This window comes from Calonectris borealis, chromosome 7, assembly GCF_964195595.1.
Source record: "Calonectris borealis chromosome 7, bCalBor7.hap1.2, whole genome shotgun sequence".
Classification (NCBI taxonomy): Eukaryota; Metazoa; Chordata; class Aves; order Procellariiformes; family Procellariidae; genus Calonectris; species Calonectris borealis.
This window is the reverse complement of record NC_134318.1, coordinates 34,846,588-34,855,970: the sequence shown is the minus strand read 5'-3', so window position 1 is coordinate 34,855,970 and position 9,383 is coordinate 34,846,588. Positions and strand designations below refer to the sequence as shown.

Genomic DNA, 9,383 nt, shown 5'->3' with positions numbered 1-9,383 from the left:
AGATGGGGCGGGGCGGGGGCACGTGCTGCCCCGCCGGTCGCAGGCGGCGGGATCCGGCGCGGGCCGTCGCCTGCCGCTGCCCGCCTGTCCCGCCATCTTACCCCGAAAGGAGGGGCCGGAGCACCCCCGGCATCGCGTGCGTTAGAGCGACACGTGAAGCGGCCACCTGTGATTAAACGGCAGGTACAGGGGCTGAGGAGACCCCAGCTGCGGGCGGGGGCGGTCAGGCCCCCTCAGCAGGTGGGTGGGCACCATAATTGGCACCTCATCAGGGTCGCTCTGGTCATGTCGCCTGTCCCTGTGTTTGAGGGCTAAGGCTGTGTGGTTTTCACTGGAACTATGGCACGGTTGTCAGAGCCTCTGACCAAAACTGTGTCAGTCATAAATTGTATCACACCCGGCGTGTTGCAAGAGACTGCTTTTATTTTATTACTCAAAAGCACCACTGGTTTTCTCACTGTCTTCAGCAAAATTCAGTGAGGGACAGTGGAACATCCATGGTTGCACTAGTAACCCCGTGCGTTCCTTGGGGATCCATGTACTGTACTGCTCTTACTGGTGATGAAAGAATAATTAAGTTACAAAATACTAGCTGCAGAGAGCAATGAGTAGCACTGTCCTTAGCTTTTAATTTCAGAAAAACCTACAGGTTATACTCACAACTCTGACTGTGCCTGAGCAGCCTTGGGCTTCTCCTGACTTGGCCTGTCAGTGCTTCACAGCAGCAGGCATAGCCGCATCCCGGGCCAATGTTCATAGTTCAGCAGCAGAAAGGTGTATAACTGCAATAAAATGAAAATTCTCTCAGAACATCAGTTAGACAACCTTGTTTCATACAAGTTCAGAAGCTGGCTGTAAGATCTATGCAGGAATGATGAAATTTGATACATCAAATTGATGCATTTGTATTTTAAAATATTTGAATTTTGCCCTGCAGCCTAGAAAATACATCACTTCCTCTCCCATTTCCAACCTATTCTCTGCTTTCATTTGTCCTTTCTCCTCTTTCTTTTCTGTACAAGGTGTTTTCCCCTTTTATCTTTTGTTTCCCATCCTCATGTCTCTGTCTACACTGGAAAACATACTTCATCCTCAACACTGCTGCAGTTATGCTACTACTTAGACATGCTCTCAGGTGTTCCCAGTGCTGTGCAATTAAACTTTCACCAAAAATAAATGAATCTGGTCTATTTTAGTGCCTATGCTGTTGTACTTATTATTAAACTGTATAAAATCAGTGATGGATTTTATTCTTACAAGTTCTGTGGGGCAGGGAATAATTATCTCTGTTCACAGAGAAGAAACTGAAGCACAGCTATGTTGCCTTAAAGTCATTTGGAGTCTGGCTGTAATGGCTTTTCAGTCTAAATCTTCTGTGTTTAAGTCTAGGATCCTGTTTGCCAAACTATTGTTCCCTGCTAAGCATTCTCAAAAGAAAAGGGAAAGACACATCAAAGGTTTGCTGAGTTTTTTCTAGGTTGTTTAGATACTGCCTACCAAAGTCAGAGGAAAGACTTCCTGGCTCAGATGCAATCTGAGTAGAAGCTGACTGTATTGGAGGCTGCTCTGAAAGCAGGAGGTAGGTGGGATTAGGTGGGATTTCAGGAAATCCATCTGCCAAATTGCCCAGCATTGCATATCAGCGTAGGCACAGCTGCGCACGGGAGGTTGCAGGGAGACAGGGCAATGATGATCTTACAGCCTCCATTACCTCCCTGCGCCTTTTTCCTTTGTCGACAAGATTAGCCCAATAATGCTCATGTCTAAGAAGCAATAATACCAGTGAGGCATTAAGAAATACTTGTCATTCAAACCTCTCAAAAAAAAAAAATTGGACTATCTTTGTGACTTAAAATATCCACGTTTCTATACATTTAGCTGACTAGTCATTTCTATCCCCAAGGCCTGCTGAATCAAAACAACGCTGCCAGTCTGAAGAGTCTTTTGAAATGACACTAATTAACACTATAGACTGCACTGGAAATATATTGACAGGATGCAGTGAAAAGGAAAATCAAGTATCCCACTGGAGACAAAACTTTATCAGCATGTGAACTGGCACAAAGTTTTCTTGCAGTTAGAAGCTGCAAAGAATGATTGAGCCAGGGCAAATGTTGTTTTCATTGTTTTTGTTTTATAAATGTCAGTCATTTGGGACTTTCGATGCCTCAGGATACTGCAACAAGAAAGGGCAGGAAATGACAGCAGTAAAATTAATTCTAAAAAGAAAAAATAACAGGTCTGGCTGCAGCAGTGGAAAAAGATAAATGTGAAGGGCTGTCAGAGGTAACTGGGGAGAGTGCTGTTAGCATGGAGGCTGATCAGCAGCAACATCACAGGAGCTGCAGGAGGTTGATGTGGCTTGCCTGCAATTTTTAGCGAGAGCTTTGGGCTTGCCTGCATGTAGGTTCTGTAATAACTGTACCAGTGTGTCATTAGCTCTAATTTGTAGGATCTAAGTGCCTAGGAACTAGCTGGGACACCACTGTACTACATGCTGAACAAAGGACAGTCAAAACAACGTATAATGAAAATAGGTTTTTCCAGGTATAACTTACTCAGAGCACTTGTGTAATCACAGTCACACTTTAACTACACCGTGCGTAGACTAGACACGACAGTGGTGGCGAGGCCTTAGCCCCGGGACTGCAGCTTCAGCAGTGCTGCTGTCCCTACCTGACACAGGGAGGGAAGACAAGGCTCCTGGGGCTTTGTGGGTGGCGCTCCCTAAAGACCCCTGGCAAACCATGCTTGCATAGAATTAAATAGTTAGACAATGAAAGCAATTCCTAATGAAGAAAATAATGACTCTTCATGTAATCTTGCCATGATGTGAAATGCAGAAATGAAATCAGCCTGCAGTAATTACATTATAACAGACCAGCCTTCTGACGTATGCAGAGGATGGGGTCGGGCAACCTGGACTCTGCTCGCAGCTCCTCTGCGGCAATGCCAGCCATGGCCTTCCAGCGCCAGTGGTCCCAGGGGAGTGTGGGGTGTTCAGCACATCTACTGTTTCAGCCACCTCATTGTTGTCCCTGAAAGTGGAGTTGCTAACACTTTTTTAGTTGAAGGAGAAAACATAGGGTTGTAAGCCCCTCTGGTGGGCAAAGCTATAAAAATGCTATGTATAATTAACAAACATCATCTGGAAATTGAGCAATTACATGAACACTTACTTTTCTTTTTCTTAGATGACAAAGCATGAGCCAAAAGCCAGAACTACAACCTTTTGAAAATACGGGCCAAATTCTGCTTCTGCCTCTGCAATGCAGAGCTTATGTCTGCAGCAGAAGAGAAGGCTGTTGTGTATGACTGTCTGTATTTCAGATGGTAAGTTCTCTCACTCAGAAATTGTCTTCCTCAGCATTTGTATATGCCAAATGAGAGCTATGGCTGGCTAACTAAAAGTTACAGTAATTCAGTCATTCTTATTTACTATGAATGCAGACAGTTTGGGGAAGGGGCTCTCTCTATGTCCTGTCATTATCATTGCCTAAGTATCTGTGGCTGCCTCCTGGGGCTAAGATACTGTTTAGGTGAAAATTTGGCCTAAGCACAGGTACTGTAAGAGTCAGAACTGTGTGAGCATCAGTGCTGGGACTAGAGCCATGGGGAGTCCAGCTGAGTACAAAAAAAATCCTTTTTGCCTGCCTTTAAGGAAGAAATCCGCTAATCAGGCTCAATTTTCTTAACCAGATTTCAGTCCTGCTGAAAAAAATGTCCAGAAGAAAAGGTGAAAATCAGCTGAAATCCTGCCAGGTCTGGTGGGACGCACTAAGCCACACACGGTTAATTCAGTGGGACTGCAGACAAAGTGTACAGCAAAGCAGAAGCATAAATCTTAGAAGGACTGGGGCCAGAGTACGCTGGTGTCTCAGCAGTTGCCTTTAAATAACTAGAAGACCAAATAAGACACATTTGGGCACTGAAGTGACTGTGTTACAGAGCAGCCAGGCTGGGTGAACTTTGCCACTTAGCTGCAGAACAGCAGTAGGAGTGGCAAGAAGCATTTCTGAAAGCAAAGCTTAGACTTGGGCTGCATGGCAATTAGCAAGTGAGTGTTGTATGGCACCCTTTTCTGAAAATGGACCGTTTTTCCTTATCTCTATTCCACACCTAATTTTTTAATGTATTTTTAGCCATATGGAATGCACAGCATGTTATGAGCAAAGCAATGGCTAGTTTTTTGCCTTCCAAATATTATTTGGAGGTTAAAGCTGGGGCCACAAGTTCTGTCCACAAACTACTCTAGTTTATGCTCTCACCTAAATAATGTGTTTAAAGACATATGCCTTCATCTGACTCCTTCACTGCTTTAGAGGTGATGGTTAGGATATTAATGTTTAATTATCTGAAGCAGTATTATCTTTCCTAAAATAATGAAAATGCAAAGGTTTATGGTTATGAGCTCTGAATGGTTTGCAGATTGATTTTCTCTAAGATCCCAGTGTTGTTTTTAAGGATGTAAAAAGGTTTCAAGGGAGCATTTTCTAGGACCCCAAAATTTGCATTTGTGGTTTTTGAAATTCCAATTACCTGGAAAGAATAAAGAGAAAAATAACTTGCTCTGAAATAGTGCTCCCAATTAATGTTTGTAAGGAAACTTATGCAGCACATTCTGTTTTCAAAGTCACCCAAGATATGAACTGAAGAAATCGTGGCTGGGTTTTATAGGTATAAAGCATATACGTATGTGTATACTTTTATATGTATATAAAAGTAAATTAGCCAAAATACGGGAGCAATCTGATCTAACATGCAAGTTAGGCCTGCCATGAGTAGAGGATTGGATAGATACGCTCCTGAGGTCCATTCCAACCCAAATTATTCAATGATTTTAACTTGCTTTTCTATTGTTATGTTTCAGAAGTTCCTGCAGGAAAGATGCCATTATTTACTTTACCTCATCTGCTATAGTAAATGCAACTGTTTTCACTTAACAGTTTGTCTGCTAAGGTAGTTTTTTCAATTTACTTTTTCTTAAATAAAATAAAATGGCATTTATGTAGTGCTCTGGACTCCAAAAGCTTTGTGTTTCACAGAGAAATTGCTGCTCCCAGCACTGAAACGTACTGCAGATTTTTGATGGCCAGCAAATTTTTTACGTTTTTTTTTATCCCGTCAGAATAAGGAACGAAGAACCGGCAGGCGTTAGCTGGACTCTGTTTATTAACATCACTGGATTTACTCTGACATGGCATGTGGGTGCAGAGGCTTTTGACGTCGGTGTAGGGGTTGGTTCTGGAAAACGAGATGCTGTTTACTTAGGGAAGAAGAGACTCTACTAGTCATTACTTGTACACTGATCTTGCGAAAAGGGGAGGTATCTTTGTGACCATCTCCAAAAACTGTTGGGGTGAAGAAGTCCTCCTTTATGGCGGCTTCTCAGGGCTATGGTCTTGAGTAGCACCATGAAATGCCCGACACGAGATCCCTCACTCAGAAAGGTTGTAATGTATGCTTAATTAAGAAGGGGGGAAAAAGCAACCTCCTGATTGAAATAATATTTATATACACGCTCTAAATTATCTAACGTGTGAAATTCAGCAGCTTCAGTTCCTGGAGCTGTTAGCACCTTCAGCTGGCGCCTCGTTTGGTTCCGTCAGCCTGCCTGTTGTTAGCACGCTTTCGGCAGCCAACGTGGGAGCATAGCGGCAGGAAAAGGGAGAGACAGACGACGGCGAGAAGGGCCACGCCGTCACCGCGGGGTCAGCTACAGCAGGGTGCTCAGGGCTGCGTCCGGACGGCTGTTGGGTACCTCCGGGGAGGGAGATGTCCCAGCCCCTCGGGGCGCCTGCCCCAGCGCCGGACCGCCCGCACGGTGCACCCGTGGGGCAGTTCACCCTGAAGAGCCAGCGAGGGTGAGACCTGGAGAAAAAGCGTGCTCCTCCAGGGAGCTGACGTGACTTCACCGCACGCCCGTTCAGCACGGCAGCGCTGCAGCCGCCAGCCCGCCGCACGCCGCAGAGCGGGACCGGCCCCGCCGCCTCGGGAGCTGCAGACCGCCCGGCCGGACCCAGCCGCCGCCGGGCTCTCCCCGGCCCCGCCCACTGCGGGCAGGCCGCCGGGCTGGCTCCGCCCCCGCTCCGCCCCCCGCTCCCGGGCTGGAGCACCGCCCGCCGCCGCCATCTTTGTTGATGTGTCAGCTCGCCGGGGCGGTCGCGGCCGGCGGGGCGTACCGCCGCCATGGGGGAGCTGCCGCCTTCCCTGTCGGCCGCGTAGCGAGCGGGTGAGGGGCCGCGCCAGAGAGCGGGCGGAAAGGCGGGCGGGTGCGCGGGTGCTTGCTGCCGGCGCCCCTCAGCCCCACGCGGCCCCGCAGGCGCTGCCGGGTTCCCCGAGGGGCCGGCGCGGGGGCGCCCGCGGCCGAGGGGGACGGAGCGAGGCGGGACGGCTCGGTGCTCCCCGGCGGGCTCGGGGAGGGGGCGGCGGTGCCGGCGATGCCAGTGAGCCGCTTCGGCCGCCTCCCGCGGCGTGCCGGAGCCGGCGGGCGATAAACCCTGGGGGAACGTGGCCGCGCCGGCCTGGCAGGGGCCGCGGGGGCGGAGGGAGGCTTCCCTCGGGTGCCCTGACGCTGCGGTGGCCGCTGCGAGGGGATCTGCGGGTGCCGGTGGGGGCACTCGGCTGGCAGCGGGTCGCGCCGGGTCTGTGGGTGAGGCTCAGGTTCCGCAGGGAGGAGAGGGGCGAAGTGACATGAGGTCCGGGGCGGTAGAGTCCTGCCTTAGCAGCGATTTCTGAGTCAGGACCTCCCGAGCGCGTAGCTCTAGCTCCTGTGCTGGCTCGTGGTGTCTTTGTTTCTTGACAGCTTTCTTCTCCACGGTATTAATTAGATTGTCCTGTTTCGTTGGTCGTGTGTTGATTTCACTATGTGGTTAAATAATTAGATAACAAAACCCAGCAACTGTTACACCGGTATGAAGGTTATTTTTTAGAGCCGGCTGCAGTGTTGCGGTAGAGTACGTGTCCTTGTTTTTGCAGATGGTATTTGCAAAAGCTGCTTGCCCTTCTAGGTTTGAAAGCAGGAAGCTTTACTGCAACTTCAGCGAGATGATTATGATGTAGGCTTGCAGATTTGGCTCTTGTCCTGGAAAATAGTCAGCACAGGTGAGTCTGATACATGTATACTTCCAGTGAGACTCTGTGCAGACCAGGAGAGGATCTCTTGCGGAATTGAAATGTGTGTGTAAGATTAGAAATACAGTAGTCTGGCTTTATTGTTGGTTTGCTTTATCTTCTTGTAAAACTGCTTTTCAGAAGCTAAAATGTTGCAAGCAGAATACACTAAAAACCCACATGTGACCAGTGTCCCAGTATGTTTTGTTGTGTAAGGAAATTGTTGAAACGGCATGAGCCATAGCTGCGTTTTTATATCGACAAGGAAATGTAATCACTGGCTGCTATGAATGCGTATGTCACCATTGACTTTAGGAGGAGATGGTTAAGCTCTAGAATTATGAGAATCTGAAAGTCTGAAGATGTTTCAAGAGTGTCAATTAGAAATTTCATCCATTTTATGGGGAAAAAAAAAGTAAACTTGTTCTGTATCACCCTTTGAGTCCTTCTTTTCCTGAAATTCTTCAATCATCTGTTCTTGACTTGGCTTTAAAACAGTATTTTCTATTGTTTTATAAGACTTGATTTGGGGTGGTTGGCAGATGTTTGTGGTATTGTGAGGTTCACTATTTCAAAGTGTTGAGAAAAGGACTGAAGAACCAAATACTTTGGTCCTAATTAGCAGGTATGTTGCTTATCACTACCCAGGGCTAATATTGAATTTCCTGAAGCTGCCTTTTTAAAGAGCTATGGAAAAAACCAAGTGCTTTTCTGGATTTAGTAGTGTTATGAGGCAGGAGAAATATATTAAATCAGTAGTCTGCAATTTTTGTTAACATGTGGGCTCCAGTAGACAATATCGTGTACTTAGTTCTGGGTTGGCTTGTTCTAAACTTACTTTCCTGTTGCCAAAAACAATATTGGAAAGCCTTACAGATAATTCTTAATCTTCAAGTCATAGACTAAGACCCTGCTGCCTCAAATTGAGGGTTGGGAAAAAAAAAATCTCATCAGAAACAAATCAGTGTCAGAAGAGAGAAGAAAATCACAAACATAATTTCAAGAAGTACACGGAATACTGATTTTTTTTTTTAATGTAATAATATTGTATATAATACTATCTCTTATATTAATTAACAGAAGTCAGTCTTCTGTAGCGCTTACAGTTGACTCATTCAGATCCTTAAAGGACTGAAGTTTTTTGCTTGTTTGTTTCCAGGGGTACTGGAGAAACTAGGAAAATCAGGTTTGAAAACAGTAGAGCCTTACCATCCTCATGAATGGTGTTTTTCAGTACGCAGTGGTCATGCACATGGTAGTGCCGTGGTTGGAATTTTACAACCCTGTTGCGTGTTCTGGAAATGACATTTGAAAACAGCCATTGATAGCAAATATGCTGACATCTTCAATGCCAAATATGCTAAGACCCATGTCTTACCAATACTATCACACTACAATTTTGTAAGAAGGTCTGCCAGTGCTCTAACTTTTATAGTGTAAATGAGAGTTATGACTCAGTTATAGGTGGAGAAGACCTGCCATAGAATGTATGCTTTGTCCAGGTTGTGAACTCGATCATAAATTTGATTTCTTCCCCTCCCTTAAAACATTCTTCTTTGCACAGGTGGTGTTTTCAGTGTCAGAACATGAATGCAAATAGGGTAGTGGTAGTGACTAACTGGCTGGTACTAGCCTTGTCATGAGCAGAGCTGAAGGCATGATGCTGAAATCCTGAAAGGTTACAGTAGTGCTGTTGCTGATACTGCATCGGTTGCTGAGTGGTGTAGGTGAGACTTAGAAGAGTAAGAGTTGTTCTGTGCTGAAGGCATTCTACTAACAGAAGATTACAAGTCTGTGCGTAAACCCTTAAGTATCCAAGTCTCATTTGAAGTTCACAGTAAAAGGATGCTGTTGTTAGTATATTGTTTTCCCCTGAGACATGAGCTTCCAACCTTGGGATTAGTATAACAAAAAAATAACACACTCAAGGTGTACCCTATGACTTGTGTTGGGTTGGGAAGAAATGCAGTGCCACTCGTTAAACCTTAACTGATGAACTTTATTTTGGAGTTGTGCTGTTACTTGACTGTATATGTGGAGTTAATATGACCATAATATTAATCACTTGCATGAGATCAGTAGAAAACCCAGTGATGCCTTGAAGGAATTCATACTATATTGTTCAACTAGCTAGCTTGTGACGTAAGCAAAGAAAAGCAAAGGTAAAGTTTGAGTAAACCTTGTCTTCTAAAGTACTTGACTCATGTTAAAAGAATTGATAGTAATGCTGAGCTTTGCACCTTGGCACTGTATGCAATCTGTGTTTATAT

At 45.8% G+C, this 9,383-nt stretch overlaps 1 protein-coding gene and 1 long non-coding RNA gene across 9 annotated transcripts in view; both read left to right on the top strand.

Annotated features, from left to right (window-relative positions):
- Window positions 1–59: 59 nt before the first annotated feature.
- LOC142084416 (uncharacterized) lies at window positions 60–5,110 on the top strand. Its single transcript, XR_012674364.1, has 3 exons — window positions 60–183; window positions 3,195–3,333; window positions 4,871–5,110. It is a non-coding gene; the product is annotated as an uncharacterized LOC142084416 (long non-coding RNA).
- A 994-nt stretch (window positions 5,111–6,104) lies between these two features.
- Window positions 6,105–9,383, top strand: part of CCDC186 (coiled-coil domain containing 186) — a 40,431-nt gene continuing 37,152 nt past the window's right edge. For 6 of the 8 annotated variants that reach the window (XM_075155112.1, XM_075155110.1, XM_075155109.1 and 3 more), the window contains exon 1: window positions 6,105–6,232. The gene's annotated coding sequence lies outside the window, so the exon portion shown is untranslated. Of the gene's footprint in view, window positions 6,233–7,010; window positions 7,105–9,383 lie in introns of all 8 variants that reach the window. The other 2 variants (XM_075155111.1, XM_075155107.1) reach the window with 1 other exon arrangement.